Source organism: Cryptotermes secundus, unplaced genomic scaffold (genome assembly GCF_002891405.2).
Source record: "Cryptotermes secundus unplaced genomic scaffold, Csec_1.0 scaffold633, whole genome shotgun sequence".
Classification (NCBI taxonomy): Eukaryota; Metazoa; Arthropoda; class Insecta; order Blattodea; family Kalotermitidae; genus Cryptotermes; species Cryptotermes secundus.
Window position 1 is genome coordinate 562,608 of NW_019739220.1, and position 17,343 is coordinate 579,950.

Genomic DNA, 17,343 nt, shown 5'->3' on the forward strand with positions numbered 1-17,343 from the left:
CCGAAGAAGCGGCATGATGGAATCTAGTCTTAGAGCGCAGAGCAATAGCGGGTCCCCGAAGAAGATGGCCGCCGTACGCAGGGGTGGCATAGCGTTAGGGACGCGTTCATACAGGACGGACGGTTGAAGAGAAATAACGGTAAAATCGGACCAAGGAAAATATTGCAAGAGGATCCTCGACATGACAGACGTTCGGGAAGTGATGAGAACTCGGGCGGAACCGGAAAGCAACACTGGAAAAAGGAACCGAGGCTCAAGACAGCATCTATGTCTGAGGAAGGAGAGGACAACCGGCAACGGCATCAGAGGAGGCAGGAGCTACGTTTGGGAGGACAGAAGATATTATATGAGATATTTGGACAAACTCTCGATTTAGAGGTCGTGAAGCGAGCAGTCGGGAATAAGAGCGTTAGGACACTGTGGAGGTATCGGCCTTCTCAGAAACGAAAGAAGAGCCTACTAGCAACTTTAGAGTAGCAGCCATAGAACACTGACCACTCTCGGAACCTTTGAACGCAGCAAGCAAAGAAGATGTTGGTGAGATACTTGAACGGACTGACCCCTTATCAGGGAGTCGTTAAGGATAAGCGGACTTAAGGAAGGAGCAGTGGGAGCGGTTGGAGAGTAAACACCGCGAAAAACCGAGCCACGGGGAGGAAGGTGAAATCAAGCACGGACGTCGAAAGCACAGTCGTCTGGAAAAAAAGAAATGGCCGCACTCCTGTAGGCTCTTCGAGACGAATAGCCTTAAGGAAGGGGTAATGTGGCCAATAGACCCCGTTGCTAAACTGTGACTTTGTAAACAGTGAACATTGCTGTGTAAATCCCGCAAGATACACGCACACAACAACAGAACAAGGGGGTTATGCAACCAGTTTCTAAGCAAAGGATAAGTACACGCGCAACATTATGGGTATTTTTGGAAACGGTATTTTATATTCCGTCCGTGAAAGAAGAGTTTAGTTGAGAATTGGCTGTCGATTCCCGGAGTCCCAAGTGAGCATTTGGTCAAGCGTTGGTCTCTGCAAGGGCAGATGAGAACATAGTTCAGTTGAGGCAGTTCAGTGGAGGAGTTCAGTTCAGTGAATTGACGTGAAATACGTGACTGAGAGAGTTGTCAGTTGTCAGTTGGAAGTCAGCCTGTAAAGAGAAGACTAGTAGGTTGGTGTGAAATGGCCGCCAGCCTAGAATCCAGTCAGCTGAGGGTTTTCTGTTGAGAAGAGCTCTGTACGTGAGGCTGTGAAGAAAAGAGTTATTTGCAAGAGTGCTGAGTGAAAAGAAAACTCTATGTGAGATATTTGGATTGTGTAATTCAGTTAGACTATTATATTTCCTATGTTAAATTCTTTATTATATTTCCTATGTTAAATTCTTTGCCAGGAAACGGCTAGTGGAGACTGTTATAGACCGAGGACACTAGTCTGGGTATATCAGTGATCTGTAAAAGTGTAGTTCGACTGGTATATACACTGCTGTCCGAAAGGTATCCGACTTTATTTTTGGTCAATAAGTCCAGTGTCGAGTCCATACCCCGTCTACAGTCACACTGCTAAATAGTGACAATATATTTAGCCACTCATATATTACTACCATATTTACATCTCATTAAATTCTTATAGATCTGGAGATAAAATATTTCTATTGAATAGCTCAACATTTTTTCATTTTCAAAAATTCCGAAAATGTCTCCAAGACGCATCGTTTGTTTCTAATTGTGCGCAATGGTAGTGCATCTCCTGGTTTTATAAAATAATTTGATAATCGTACCCCCTATTTGTAGAAAATATATTCTTATGGCGAGTTCACAATGTGCGAACTGAAAACTTTGTAGGCGATAATAAAACTTGGAGAGTTTGTGAGGCAGAATTGGTTAAACTGGCAAGAACAAGTCACTGAAATGTACCCCGTGTGTGTGAAGCACGACTGGATCAGTTCTCTGCTTCTGTTGGATCCGAAAGATTGTCACGCCTACAAAAGCCTGTAATTGTATTGTATCCTCAACAATCAGAATCCAGCACACATCCCCACAGATTACTTCCTGATGATCCATTGTGTTTATTCCCCAACCTACAGTGAGACTGCCAGCTGGCCGGAAGTTCTTCGGCCTCTCGGGCGGCACAGATACGCGTTCCTCGCGTCCACTCAGATCATACAGTTTCGGACCCGTAACAGCATCGAAAGAAAAAAAAAAGGCGCTATACACATTATATTTTCACGTCAACAACGCTCCACTAATCGTTGAAGAGCAGCCATGAAGAGGTTTTGCCACAGTTTATATATGAATGTTCAGGATTTTAATTTTAGACAGACAGGAGGAAGGCAAAATGATCACGAAGAGAATGGCAGCAAGCGTTCAGCGAAATTTTTCTGTTCGAAGTCGGCGCAATTATATGTGTGTACGTATGTATGTGTGTGTGTACGTATGTATGCATGTGTGTACGTATGTATGTGTGTGTGTACGTATGTATGTATGTGTGTACGTATATATGTATGTGTGTACGTTTGTATGTGTGTACGTATGTATGTATGTGTGTATGTATGTATGTATGTATGTGTATACGTATGTATGCATGTGTGTACGTATGTATGTATGTGTGTACGTACGTATGTATGTGTATACGTATGTATGCATGTGTGTACGTATGTATGCATGTGTGTACATATGTATGCATGTGTGTACGTATGTATGTATGTGTGTACGTATGTATGTATGTGTATACGTATGTATGCATGTGTGTACATATGTATGCATGTGTGTACGTATGTTGTATGTGTGTACGTATGTTGTATGTGTGTACGTATGTATGTATGTACGTATGTATGCATGTGTATACGTATGTATGCATGTGTGTACGTATGTATGCATGTGTGTATGTATGTTGTATGTGTGTACGTATGTATGTATGTGTGTACGTATGTATGCATGTGTGTACGTATATATGTATGTGTGTATGTATGTATGTGTGTATGTATGTATGTGTGCATGAATGTACGTATTGTCACGTGTATGTGTGTGACTATGGACGGGGTTTGGATTCATGAATTGGATTTATTGATCACTTTTAAACACCACTCAGAGCTACAAGTAATTACAGTGTTATCACTGAACTCCATATTTTACACATCATTACACGCTAAGTCTTTTCCCAGCCTGCTGTGTCCCCAATAGCCGTTCCCTAACAACGACTTATAACAGTGGAGATTCTTCAGCTTCCGGCGTTCACATCGATACTATCCGGCGAATATCCCTCAACTGAGCTCTCTCACTCACCAACCAGCTACTTCATGTATCTTCAAACAACGGAACCGCTAACAGGTGACTGCAGCTCGGCTGGTGTCCTCATTGTATAAACTCTGGACGGACTCAACAGAAAACCGCCTCAAACAATCCTTCTATTTAAGTTTTGAGGTTTTCACGGCGATGACTATGAAGAATGTCGTCTTCTGGAATCTGGCGCCATGTATTCTTTGTCGCAGCCTGCCCTGAAGATGGAGGCGACACGTTCCTCCGAAACGTCGGTTGAAACAAAGAATACACGGCGCCAGATCCCAGAAGACGACTTTCTTCAATCCTTCAATTGTTTTCATGGCGGTTGCCTAGTGATAAGCTGGATACGCTTTCCGTGGTGACATGTCTACAGACAGTTGCTTAGAAACTTATGATTTTATCCGCCTATTGCATAGCAATGGCTGTACTCGATGTCCCAGCACTGGGTCTATACGAAACAGTAATATATGTATGCACGTATTTATTTATTTATTATTTTATGCACGTATGAGTGTATATTTATGTAGGCCTATATATGCGTATTTGTTTTTACATACAGAGGAGCCTAAAATACGAGGGACCAAAAAACTGTACACACATTGTTCCGTCCCCATTTACTTTGACCATCCCACCATTCGATAAAGTGGCTTTGGCATTCATGTGGCTAGCACCATTTTTTGAGTACATGTCGCACTACACACTGTATATTATATTTTGGTTCAACTTCATGACTGTGTCCGCAAAAACCTATGTTAAATTGCGTGTAGGTTTTTGGGCCCTTGGTGTGGGTGTCTGCATGGACCCCCGCTGTTACTACTTCCTCCTGACATTTAGTCAGCCCTTTCACTCCCCGTCCCGGTCATTAGGGCGCGGAACACTAATTTTGCTTGTGTAGTTACTGGGTAACTGTGATTTCTCTGAAGCCCTGCCGCACTGAGATTAATGGACCGACTAATGTTTAGGACTGCGATCTTATTGGTAGAAGTCTTTGCACTGCTGCTATAATTATGGTAATAACCCATCTTTTGTTCATGATGGTGATAGTGTTGGTTACAGAGACGCGTTGACGATAACTGTGGTACTATTTTTAACTATTCTGGTAACATAATTGACAGTTGAAATGGAAAGCGTAATTATGATAATAGGCCGATCACAGTGGCCTCGCGATCTGAGGCATGAACTGTCTTCGGTCGTCTGGACGCTGGGATCTTGCGTTCGAATCCCACTCAAGGTATGGATGTGTGTGTGTGCTTTAATTCTGTGTGTAGGTATTTGTGACGTACTGATCCCCCGTCCAAGGAGTCCTATCGACTGTATATAGAATCAACAACTGAAAAAGCGGCGAAGGCCCAACAAAGGGCTGTGAAGCCATNTAGTAGTAGTAGTAGTAGTAGTAGTAGTAGTAGTAGTAGTAGTAAAACGAAATTTTGAAAACTAATCGTCTACTTTCCTTTCACAAGGATTTAATTATTTCACACAAGCAGAAAAATCTTTGTGTGCGGAATGTTGTCAGTACAACAGTATAACTTGAGAGGCTTCTGTGTTGGTATTACTGAAGGAAGAGATTATGAAAAGCACTGTTGAGATGACCTTAGGGGGCATGATACACACACGAAGTATTGTGACTCTCGGTTTAAGCATTCAGATAATATTTTTGTTCCAACAATTTGAAGGGCTTCAGTGTTGGTATTACTGACGTTGAAATTTATGGAGTAAGCCACTGAGACGGCCTCAGGTGGCTTGATATAAGTACCAGGTTTCGTAAAGATAGGTCCAGTTGCTAGAAATTGTTAGTGGAGGGGACACATACAAACGCACAGCAATCACAGACAACAATGTGAGATAATGAGTCCAGATTTATTTTATTTTTCAAAATAATGAAAATAAGCAAAAATAGAGGTGTTGGTACGGCTGGCGGAGTTTGTGATGTTGATTCTGGTGACCGTAATAATACAGATATTTAAGCAATAAAGTTCTTGAAGAATGCCGTCTTCTGGGATGTGGCGCCATGTAGACCTTATGTGAACCGACGTTTCGGAGGAACGTCTGTTCACACAAGTTCTACACGGAGCCACATCCCAGAAGACGCATTCTTAATAGCCACCGCCATGAAAGCCTCAAATCTTACAATAAAGTTTTGTGATAAACAAGGTAATGAAGGCGCTGATATGACTTCTATTTTGTTATTATTTTATAGCATTTGCTGTAACGGACACGTGTCTGCTGATACGGATAAGATAGGCAGTGTCAGTAGGTAAACTATCTCAAGTATCTGCCGTAGGAGAATTAGTTAACATCTGTTCTTCAGAGCACTGTAATTTGCTGACGGCCCCGTCGTAACTGTCCCAATATGAAGCTAATATTGACTTTCGACAGTAATCAACGTGATTCGCTAACAAGACCCATGCAATATGTACACACGACTCGTAAGTACAAGTAATTGCAGCGACACCGATCATCTCCATAATTTACAATTCACCACAGCACTTTCTAAGCCTTTTTCTAGTCTGCTGTGTATTCATCAGCCGTTCCCTGGCGACGGCTTCTAACAGTGCATATTCTTCAGTTTCACGCGCTCAGGTGCTCTCTTCACAGCCTCCTGTACAGAACTGCCCCACAACTGACTTTGTCCTTTGCTTATAACATCTCAGCACAGACCACACAGAAACACCTCGTTTCCAAAAGTCACTCTACAGTTTTGCGAACGTATTCGTTGCAGCGGAACGTGTTTACTGAGCCGTTGCCCAGAAACGGTCGCTTTAGCAACGGGTCTATACACCACAATATTAATACACATTTTCATCTCTTCCTTGCATGCTCTACGTTCCGCCCGTTCCTATCGCATCGTATTAATTTGATTTCCCTTTTTGAGGGTTCCAATGGCGAAGAGAATAATAATCGAGCCCCTTATTTGAAGTTGTTCTGCCTTCTTATTACTAGCTCTCCCTTCAGTGCAGATATGTTCATAATCACCTTCAATCTGTATGAAGTTCTAATTTTTTAGGTTATGGTCAACTGAAAAATCAGTGAAAAACACCTTCATTTGTTGTTGTTATGTTTATAGATTAAATACAGGGCATTTAAAATGTCAAGTTTTGAACACAATATAACGGCTACAGTAATACATTCTTATACAGGGTGATGGTGATCTTCTGGTGGCCCCACAGGCAATCATATGTACTGTGGCGTTTATGACTGTGGAAGTCTTATCTGCACTGTATCAAATGGAGATGTAGTTTAGTGTCGGACTATAGAATGTGATAATGTTATGTAGATATGGGTGCTATACGGAATAAACAGCGACATTTTTCATGTTCTTATCTCAGTATATTCTCAGATGGACTGGTATAAACCAAAAAGAAATCTGAAGAAATCCCATTACATGGTTGTAGGTTTTTAGCGCATGCGCAAATTTATCTTTAAAGGAAAAATATTTCTCTCATATCTTCAACCCTCACCACGTATCTTCCGGTTTCTTTATTCCTTTTTTTACCGTTATCTCTTTCTCTCAATTTTCTCACATCGCTTTTCCACGTCTTTCATTTGTCTGTCGTATCGCCGTTCCATCTCGTCTTCATTGATAAATAATTTAAGTTAAAACAGTTAGGGAAAATGGCGTATTGAAAACTTGATAATACAGGAGAACAACAAGAAAAGTGTCAAGCCTGCTTCTTGTTATGTTGTTTTGAAGTTTTGCCTTTAGTTTGCATTCTCTACAAGCGCAAACAAACAAACACGTACATACAGACTCGATTTTATATTTATCCCAGAGCGGATCAGCACATAAGAGACGGGATAGCGCCTCCGTCGTATCGACTAGGGTACAGACTGACCGATAGAGGAATGTTGTTTCGATTCCCGGCTGAAGAAAGAGATTTTTCTTTTATCCACAGTTTCCAGACCTGCTCTGGTTTCCGCCCACCCTCCTATCCAGTGGGTACCGGGAATTTTTTTCCCTCGGTTAATGTGCCGAAGCATGAAGCTGAACAAGCGCATTTGTCTAGGGCAGAGATGAAGAAGTTTAGCTCGACTTACCTGTCCCTTTTTATGGCATGGTGCGTAATTAGGCACAGGGACAACATTACATCTCACCTGTTAGCTTACAAGCTACCCTCGCCATAATCACTGAAGCTTTTGAAATATGGTATTCTCAGAGTTGTAATTAATATTGGAAGGTCTCATTTGTCAGGCAATTAGCTCTCTTATAAGTCTTAATATAAAATCTCTTACGTAAGGCAAGATTTTTTTTTTCATTTTAAAAAAAAGCTGTAACCACTTTTATGACAGTTGCCTAATTAAGTCCGTGATTGCATGAAATATTTTCTTTCCCAAGGCGACGTTTCACAGTCGGAGGGGTGTCACCATTCTACGAAGTTCTGTAAAGTCCTTCATATGCACTCAGGCCTTATGCATTTCTCAGAAATATAACTGAATCCATTTCTAATCTGGTTTCAGGTTTTTATTCACACGTTGTAGAATAAAAACATAATTGTGAGTTGGAAAAATAAAATACCACATTCGCTATACCAAGTTCTTTAGCTTTTTTTTTCCTAAACACTGTTTGCTTTTTAATTATGTAATATTTCTTATATACCGAGCAGACTAGCGAAGCATAAACACTTGAGGGTCTCGTTCCGGTTGTCGGCAGGACGCTGATTATGGTGATTAAGATTTTAATGTTTTCCCTTAGTTCTTTTATGGAAATACCAGGATAATACCTCGATTACAAGAAGATAGGTTTCCAATAGAGAAGCAGGGTGCAGAATTCATACCTGGATCTTTATGCTAGTATTTGAGATCTGAGCAAGTGGCAATGAGGATTCAGACAGCAACAGTGCAGATCAAGCAGCAGGTATTTGTAAGGTTGTAAATCTGGGTTGATATTTCTTCTGAACTTGCCACACAAGGCAGACACCATTTGCACAATACAAAAAAAGCAGCAGAAGTTTCCTCGAAATATTCGAAACATTTATCTTGTTTATGTCTCTAAAAATACTGAATATTATGTCAAGAAATAAACAAAAGAACCTCGCACAGTTATTTCTTTGTGGAACCGAGAGAGACAATCCATCCACAGAAAAAATTTGGAGGAATATGACAGAAAATGAACTCTGTGATGCTGTTGGTATTCTTGTAGCATCTGGTAAAGTAAATGGCGGAAACCGAGCATGAGTGTGTTCTGGGATCGACTAGCAGTCTTCCGCCGTCCCCTTTTCGTTGTTGTGCCAAGAAATGGATTGCAGGCTGTTGGATTTTAGATTCTCTCAGTGCTTGCCACCTGCTTACTTTTTCTTCTTTCCTATTGGCTTACGCTTCGACCCTGAAGAACGAGGCATTGCCGTCCTCAGAAACGTCGATGCACAATACCAGACTACACAACCTAACCTAGAATATAGTATTCTTCAGATTTCAGTGTGTTCTGCGTGTGGAGAATAATAACTATCAGGAACAACAAAAGATGAACTGCAAGCAATGAGAAAAGTTTCAACATATTTGCGTCTTCTTTACAAGACATCTTTTATCCTTGCGAATAAGGGTTTAGCTGCATTGCATGGCAGTTGCCATTTCGGAAGCTATATATAAACGAAATCTGGTAGGTATGGCACAATAATCCGTGGTTCTTCGGGCGTGTAAACATCGTATACATTAGAACTTCTTATTTAGGAGGAAATAATATTTAGACATCGTCGGTGAATAAAACTAAGGCCAAAGAGTATTATATTTGACGAAGTCTTGTGCTGACAAGAGCAAGGTGTGATGCCAACTGATAGTTTCTGTTCACATTTTGTTTCTTACTCAATAAATACTGAAACAGAATGCAACTGTGGAAGCACTAAGGTCAGATAAAACGGAAATTCCTTTCCAAATAAAAATAAAAGAGGTAACTTCTTCAGCGATTGATTTTACAGATAATATGACCGGTATCATACGTACCGAGGAATAAAAAAGGGTGTGATAATGTCGCTGATTTTAATTCTGGAATAATTTTCTATTTCAACAAGACAGAAAGAACTCCAGATGAGAACATTCTTTTGTAGGAGAATATGAATGACGGCACTGCGGATTTACATGGAAATGATTTTACACGAGATCCCTAAATATCTCTAGATTTTATATAGGAACAATTCGTGATTGGCGGAAAAGCAACTACGTGTATAGTCGACAGAAATTGTCCTCTGAGCTTGCATATTGATTACGCGCGGACGGTATGAAGGAAGCAGCAAGAAATCCAAATAACATTCAGAGAGGCACAGTTGAAGCTCTCAGATTATGTGGCATTGAAACAGAGACCAACCTGCATATCTTTCAAGCGCCCTACACACCGACTTCATTAAACACGCAAGACAAATTAAAACAGAAAAAGTAAATACTACTACACGTTGTGCAAGCCTCTCTTACCAAAGAGATTCTGCCTCTAGTAAAAAAGGACAGGGCTGCCTGAAGGACCCTAGTGAAAACAAGGGCTCGCAATAGACCCAGCAGTGGTCTGAGTGTTTCGGGCGACCAGAGATTCGTGCCCGTTTCAGTACTTAATACTCGAGGAGCCAGGTAATAATCTCCACAGACGTACAGGTAATGCAGTGACAGTATGGACAGGCAAACGGCAGTGCAGTATTTAGCAGAAATGGATTTGTCAGAGTTGTGATTACTTTTCATGTTATTAGAGAATGTGTACATTGAACTTGGAACTGTTTTATCACAAAACCTTTACTAGATTCTCTTGATTATCCTGTTTGCTCTGATTTATGTTCATTAAAGATTAACCCTTACAAAGTAGCAATAATTCTCACAAATATTACAAAAAAATCAGCTAGGTCCTTCAACCATCCCGCATGGTTTAAGGAAGAGATCGAAGAGCTTTGGACTGAGAGGGCTATAGAGAGACCTTTCCGTAGAGCAACGGTCTCCAAACTACGGCCCGCGGGCCACATCCGGCCCGCGAAAGAATTGTGCAGAAATGCGCCAATTGAACTAATTTTCCAGTGAGTACTGGTAAATGTGATTCCGAGCTTATTGACCTGTCATATTATACTGCAGTTCGATGGCTTAGCTGTGGAAAGGTTCTTTCGCGCTTCTTTCAGCTCAGGAATGAAATTGATATATTTCTTACCGAGAAAACCCATCACGAACCACTTTTATCAGATAACGAGTGGCTTTGGAAATTATCATTTTTTGCTGATCTGGTGAAACATATGAACCATTTGAATTTAAAGTTGCAGGGTGAAAATAACTTAGTCTGTGATTTATTTGCACTTATCAAGGCCTTCAGAGCAAAGTTGATACTTCTGGAAAGCCAAGTGAAAAATTTTAACTTTGTTCATATGCTACATTGTGCAGAGTTGCATAAAAAGGATGAAGCAGAATTTCCTTCCTCGTTTGCAAATTTAGTCATTTCACGTTTGAAAGAACAATTTCGTGGAAATTATTGAACTTCAGGAAAATTATCATATTAAAGACAAATACATGGAAGGAAATTTGATCGAATTTTATAAATTTCTGAACTCTGAGCAATTTCCAAATTTAAAGAAATTTGCTTGTAAATTTATCTCCATTTTTGGGACGACATATCTGTGTGAACAAACCTTATCCCAGATGAAGTACATCAAGTCGAAATAGAGGGCAAATTTATTCGATGAACATTTAAAGTCGCTACTTGTGTTTAGCGTTTCAAAATTTGAACCTCAATTTAATCAGATTTTAAGAATGCAAAAAGAGTTCCATCATTCACATTAATTGTTTTGTTATAATTTGTGATGAAAATATGAGCATTTGCTGCTACTGTCTGTTGTCATTAATATACGATAAATTATTCTCACGTAATTTGTATTTAGTTAATGAAATTCTGTGCTTTCAATAAAACTCATATAACTAGAGTTATTATTTTCTCATTTTATCCGGCCCGTTGAAAGTGCTGAATTACCTAATGTGGCCCGCGGTTCGAAAAGTTTGGAGACCCCTGCCGTAGAAGGATGATATTATTGCAATGGATCTAAGAGCAACAGAGTGCGAAATGTAGGACGGCATATTATATGTCAGAATGCCGTCTTCTGGGATGTGGCGACGTGTAGATCTAGTGTAAACCGACGTTTCGGAGTATGCCATCGCCTCCAACTTCAGGGTAGAAAAATCCTCGAGCAAAGAACCAGCGTGAGCAGGTGGCTGTTCTGACATTCTCTGATGATCTTTGTGTTTGAGCGGAACAGACGGTCTCCAACAACTGAGCAAATTTTAACTGCCTAAGAGAGTGTTTCTTAAAATTGTTTCTGGACATTATCCAGCATCATGTTTTTATTGAAACCACACAACGTTTCGGTGACTGGGTTCTGGTAACGCCTGCATGTGGAACCTACTCAATTGGGTTCAATCGATAGAGCTAGTCCCTATCTCCCGACAAAGTATAAGATGTATACACCAAGCACAGAAAAAAACATCTACAAGAGTTAAGACAGTAATTAAAGAATTAGAAAACTCCACACACACACACACACACACACACACACACACGATGCCTAGCACCGATGTCGATGCACTTTCTCACGGCTATTGTTGTTGAAATTCGAGTACTATCAGAATAGAAGTCATCACTAAAGACACAAATTCTCTGTACGGTACCAATATAAGAACACGAATTTCCCACTCAATCTAGACCCAAACGGAATTGTAGTTGTCTGACTTCTGCTGCGATAATAGGAATCCAGATGGGAGAGATGTCCTAGCTGGGCTGACAGATCGGATAATCTATCAGAATTATATGAGCTGATTCCTTGTGTTTCCTGCAGACGGCATTTCGTTCTTCTTTCTTGATCTGTACATCAGTCCAGGTTTATTGTTCTTGTGCCTTATTTTCACTTACTCTAACGACACTGAATAGATTGGTCTAGAGACAAGGCTCTAGGCTTGTATTCGGTGGGTGCTCGTTTCGAAGACTCGACCTGGATGCCGGCTTTCCTGACTGAAGGTTTTAGTGTTTCCCCAGTCTCGCAGAGCCGGGATAGCTCACTCAGTATAGCGATGGCTCTGGACTGGACGGTATGAATTCGATTCCCGGTAGGGTTATGAGATTTTTCTCTATTCTACAACGTTCAGACCGGCTCTGAGACCCACCCAGTCTCCTATCCAATGAGTACGGGAGCTGTATCCACAGGGATAAAATGACAGGGCGTGAAGCTTACCACTCACTTCCATCTTGTGCCGATGTCAAGATGGTGGACATGTACCTCCATTTCCCATAGGTTTTCGCGGCTTCGTGCTTAATGAATTAGACACAGGAGAAGGTTTACTTTTTCCGCTTTTCTCCCAAGTCTTTACAGGACAAGACCGGAGTGCGAGCTAGATTTCATTACAACTAATTTCTTCCCAGTTCATTATTCATCTCTATTCCTCTCTCCCATTTCAAAATGTAGCCTGGTTACTGGAAGCATAGTTAAATAATGCGCAAAAGTTTATTGCATTTGTGTTTCTGTTTATTCATCTTATCTCCTAACTTATAATTCTATATTCCCATAGGAGTCTGTGTGTGACACATGGTCGTGTGTGGTTTTGTTATATGTCCCTATACAAAATGTGAATTATATTAAACTTTAATTCAGGTTCTAGATATCCTAATGAAATCAAAATTTATTTCGTCTTGCACTGTATTTGTCACTTGTGTAAAAAAGATCTGACACACTCAGTCAGTGGTTCAGCGTCGTGAAGTGCTTTTACGGAAAGTGTGCGCCAACCGCACAGTAATCTGATACGGACGTGAAAAGCCACTTCGTTTGCTCTGTTTTGTATTTTATAATAGGTTTTATACCTGTAGGTGGATATCAGAGGGAGAACAAGCGCACGATAAAACAGTTTGTCACGAAAGGCATGGCTGGAGGATAGAACGGAGGGAAAATTGGTAGGAAAGAACTCAAGTTTACGATTTTCTGGGATGTGACGCAATGAAATTTGTTATACAGAATGTGTACCGCTATCAGAAATCCACACACGCGCGCACACATAGACACACACACACACACACACACATATATATATATATATATGCACATATACGTATTTACAGTGCTCTAAAATACTAGTTTTCCGTGGCCATAGCATAGGCCCTATTTATTCCTTATATTTTCATGCATGGGGGTGACATTTAAGACGGGTTTTGGATTAGATGGTTTGATTTATTACACCTTATAGAATCACAGAACTCGGGACTACAGACAATTACAGCGCTATTGCTATTCTACACACTTTTCAATTCACCGTTGCACACGCATTAGGATTCCGGTTTTTCACAAGCCGTATCCTGGCAACGGATTTATCCGTCTCCCTCTCACTTGAACTCACGTATGAAGTCTTCTTAGCAGTGCATAATTCATTTCTTGCCACTTCTTCTCAATCAACTCCAGAACTCGACACAATTCTATTTCTTCTAGACTAGTTTTCTTCACGTCTACTGTTCTGTACTCTCTAAAGCGACCTTCTGTGTCCCTGAGGCAGGGGTCTATTGCAGTAGTCCACTGCTCTGGAATTGGTAGGGGGGTTTGCACAGTCAACTGTTTGGGAGTTGGGTCGCTGACCTGCTAATGTGGATCGAATGTTGTAAGATTCTTTGCACTCTCCACTGTCATTACTACAGGCGCCTGGCGATGCTGTCCTAGGAGCACCACGGATACCACGGAAAATACCGTCTTCTGCTATTAAGGAGATATGTTTATAGCTGCGTTACCTAGTAATGGATGTTCTTCTATTGTTGCATGTCCGGGTGTTGCGGGAATATGTTTACCGACCCGTTGCCTAGCAATGTTTATACATGTATTATCTCTACTGATTAGATATTTGTAAGTCCCTTTCTTCCTCGTCGCCCTTAAGGTATGTAATTTCATGCTGTACTTGGCCATTTCCCTGCATCCATTCTACTAACACAGGCCTATGCATTTTCACGTCTCTTGTACTACATGCTTCTCTCATGAAGTGCAGCTTGCTGTCGACGTTCAGTTTGTTTTCCAATAAGAAAATTCACCGCATATTGGCTGCCGCATCTTTTAACAGCATCAGAAACAAAATGTAGAGCTTATTGTTATTTTCCAACTCGTGGGACCAGAACATTTTGGTGTCCCTTTTTGTCACTATTTGTGGGGATGGGAATTTTATGGCTACTCGATGTGCGTTCTCATGGCATCGTGTTCTGTGAAATGAATTAGCTTCGTTACATATGTGTTTCAACGCACTTTCCTTATTTATATAAAGATATTCTGACCTAATCATGAACTTGTGCCCCTGTGTATATCCGTGAGTCTGTCTCTCCTAATAAAATCGGAAAACTGGTAGATTTACATAAATGTTGATATGACTGTGACATAACTAGGGGATACTCCATATTAGTATTGTGACGGTTATATTCATCGCTAGGCAACGGGTCATTAAACACATTCCCGCAACACGCGCACGCAATAATAGGAAATCAGTTGCTTGGTAACGGACCAGTAAACACGCATTCTTGACAATAGAAGACGGTGATTTCTGTGGGGTCCGTACGAAGTGGTTATAAGCAGTGTTGGGCAGGCTAAGAGTAGGAGAGAGGGAGAGAGAGAGAGAGAATTAGTGCTACAGAATATTATAGTCGGAGCAGAATCGGGACGACTTCCGGAGATGGCAGTCGAAAGTGACTGAGAAGAAATGGCAAGAAAGGAACTAGATTACGATAAGAAGATTTCATGTGTGATTTGAAGTTACAGGGAGACGGTTATTAACCCGTTGCCAGGATACGGCTAGTGATGACTGAAAATCCTAGTGTGTATGGAACGGTGAACTGGAAAGTGTGCAGAATAGCGGTAGCGCTGTACTTCCTGTAATCCCGAAATGTGTGAATTTAAAAAGTGCAATAAATCCAATCATCCAATCCAATACCCCGTATATAAGTCACCCCAACACGTGACAGTGTAATTCATTACACCACCATTAGTAATATCAGCTTTGCTGCTGTGCCAATTCCTGAGATGAGACATCGTTAGTGTCTCATAATATTGCTTTAGAAGGCATGTGAACTTGATAATGTAATGTTATTTTTTAGGGTAAAACGATATGGCATATGTGAAAGAAGTAAACGTTTTTAAATGTTTAGCCATAGGAGCCTTTTGTGATACAGTAATAATAATATTAGGTGTATAATATTTAACTAATTACTCACCTACAACTAAGTAACTTCTTGAAATGTAAGACTGTGATAGCTGAAGCTTGATAACATCCTCACATTTTATTAACTATTTGTCCGTTCCAGTGTAAAGTCAATACGTACCTTAAGTGACCTTTTTGGGTGTTCTGAGGAACATACTGTTGTATATAAAACCATTGCTGGGCAACGGGTTGGTAAATAAGTTCCCTCGAAGACAGATTCTTGGTAAAGAGTCTGTTGATAGGTTATGCAACAATAGAGGAATATCCATAAACATTCTCACGGTAACGAATAGAGGCAACATTAGTAGAACTCTCGTTGCTATGCGAAGGCCGGTAAACAATATAGGGTAAATTGTGTTTTCCATGTAATCCGCGCCAAGCAAACGCACGGAACAAGAGGACGTATATAGCCAGGCAACGAATCTGTAAACATACATCCTTAACAAAAGAAGATGGTGATTTCCATGGGGTCCGTTGCAGCCGTTCTTTCTCTCCGTTGTTCACGTCTGTAACTACTTAGTTGGACGTCACGCTGCAGTCGTTCTCTCTTCCGTTATTATTGGGCGCGCGAAGTATGAGAACTCACCTTAAGTTTATTTAGCATGAGAAACCGTCTCAGGGTCTTGACGGGCCTCGCTTGGACAGGAACACTTTAAATTTTAACTGGAGCACTCGGCTTATAAAGAATTCATTTATTATTGCAATTGTTACTTTACACTGTTTGACACTTTAAAGTAGGTAAGTATGTACGTAGCTTCATAGTTTTACTTGTTTTTGCGGCAATTGACTAATTAGGTTGCCTTATTTTAACACGGAGAAGTGATTACTTGCGGCCCGTATGACGTCGCGCACTGGTCTGGCAGTCGCACCCGAGGGAGGCCCCTCTTTGAACAAAAACATACATAGACGCTACCATTGGCTAAGCCTATCAATATACTCGCGGTACCAAGAAATCGTTTATCTCTCTCTACCTCGAAATTAGCAAACATCACAAACCAAACCGGTAAAGGCAGCCTCCCAGATGCAGCTCCGACCTGTATACTACGTCTCACAATTCCATTATAACGAATGCTTTAAATTCAGTACATAAAACGGCCACAAACTCCCAACTGAGCTTTTACTTAATATATGTACCCATATATGTAAGGAAAAACTCATTTGGTCGCCTCGCACTAATAGCTTTCATAATAACTACAATGTTTCTTAAATTCAACTAAAAGTTTCTCTCCTCCTTCACTTTCATCTTCTCAATTAATACAAATTACAAATTAGTTAACTACAACCTGCTGAACACATCCTGTACAATAACACTAGGAGAAAAGTCGTGGCATGACACTATCTTATCTCCAAGAGCCCTCTGGTTCCTAGAACACGGTCTCTCTCTACTAGCGCAACCAACACGCCGCTGCGCTACTTATCTGCCATCTCAGTTACAAAACCTCTCACACTACTCATTCAGCGTAAAGATTGCAAGTTCCGCAATCCACTTAAAACAACATATACTAACTGATTATACAAATTCTGATTAATGTGGCTTTAACTTCAATTAATCAAACAAAAGATTAGTCCTTTAGAACTCTTGACATTTCAATATATAAGGTTTTAAATGACTCAAATGGTACAATCCTTTGAGTTTTCCAACTTCGTTTTGTAATTCATACATATATGGATTGACAAGTTTCTTAATGTAATAAGGACCTTCATATGGCCTCTGGAACTTTCCTGTTATACCTTGGTCTGCACTCGACACTGGTTGCCCCTTTACTAACACTGGGTCACCAATTTGAGGCTCCCATTTATTTTTCAGCAATCTTTTTCGACTTCTCCGTTTTTCCGCCCTTTTTTTCATTCTAGCGTAAGCTTTCAAAATCTTATTGGGCAAATCTTCTTTCCTCGATCTATCTGGTAGCTTTTGAATA